General features: G+C 38.2%; 1 pseudogene; it reads right to left on the bottom strand.

The window, feature by feature from the left end:
• Positions 1-480: 480 nt before the first annotated feature.
• LOC145408328 (5S ribosomal RNA) lies at positions 481-600 on the bottom strand (annotated as a pseudogene).
• Between the last annotated feature and the right edge of the window lie 608 nt (positions 601-1,208).

Genomic DNA, 1,208 nt, shown 5'->3' with positions numbered 1-1,208 from the left:
GCTGTGTTCTGGTTCCTGATTTATTCCTCGAAGAAAGGCCTATGAAGTACAGGGATATACTTCACACAACATACACGACATTACAGTACTCAACACTGCAGTATACAAGTAACTGATAGTACGGGTCCTTCTACACACATAGTTCTTCACCATAGGCCTCTTCATCTCAAAACTTCCGATACCATCACTAAGATTAACAGCGGATTATGTGTGAGAAAGACTCTCCAATAAGCATTAAATCTGTTTGTTTTACCATTCCTGAGTGTATGTATGTGTGTGTGTATATGCATGTGTATATGTGTACATGTATGTGTGTGTGTGAAAGTGTGGATGTGTGTATGTTTATATGTATAACATACAATATATATATATATTCATTCATTGCCAGACGCCATGTATCCCAAACGGGGTGGCCAAGGGCTTAGAGTTAATTGTTTTACAGGGAGGGGCACTAATCCTCCACCAACCCCACTTGACACGTAGGGATGCCAACCTGGTGTTCCCAGGCGGTCACCCATCCAAGTACTAACCAGACCCAACGTTGCTTAACTTCGCTGATCGGACGGGAAGCGGTGTACTCAACGTGGTATGGCCGTTACTATATATATATATATATATATATATATATATAATATATATATATATACTTATGTATATATATGTATATGTGTGGGCGTACTGTGATAGGGGCATAAATAATCGCGAACGAATTTCGTTTGCTGCTCCAAGTTAAAATCACTTGCTTATTATCACTGTCACAGCTGTTGTATCTTTAATATCAGTTACACATATTTCACTCTGTTATTACAAGTATCATTTAGATTTAACTATCACTTGTCATTGCTGTTGCCACTACAGTAAAACCTCAACAACTCGGCATAATACATGTGCAAACCTTGCCGAGTTAGCCTATTTGCACACACAAACACAGAAAAGGAAAAAATGGAAAAACATGGAAAAAAAATAAAAGTTTTTACAACAGACAGTAAAAGCTACCTTACCATGATTCCATGCAGTTGTAGAGTGTATTCCAGGCATGGAGGAGGACTTTTGGTAGTTTCTAGAGGTGTTAGGGGGACTCAAGATCACTTTTGGGCACCTTTACTGTATTGTACTTGACACTGTTCACTATGTAAAGGACAATTAACACTATAAAGGCCATTACTGTAATGTATCTATCACTTGTACTATACAGTACTGGGAAACTA

Source organism: Coenobita brevimanus, chromosome 76 (genome assembly GCF_032717465.1).
Source record: "Coenobita brevimanus isolate Jiangsu-jjx chromosome 76, ASM3271746v2, whole genome shotgun sequence".
NCBI classification, from domain to species: Eukaryota; Metazoa; Arthropoda; class Malacostraca; order Decapoda; family Coenobitidae; genus Coenobita; species Coenobita brevimanus.
This window is presented reverse-complemented; position numbering and strand designations above follow the sequence as displayed.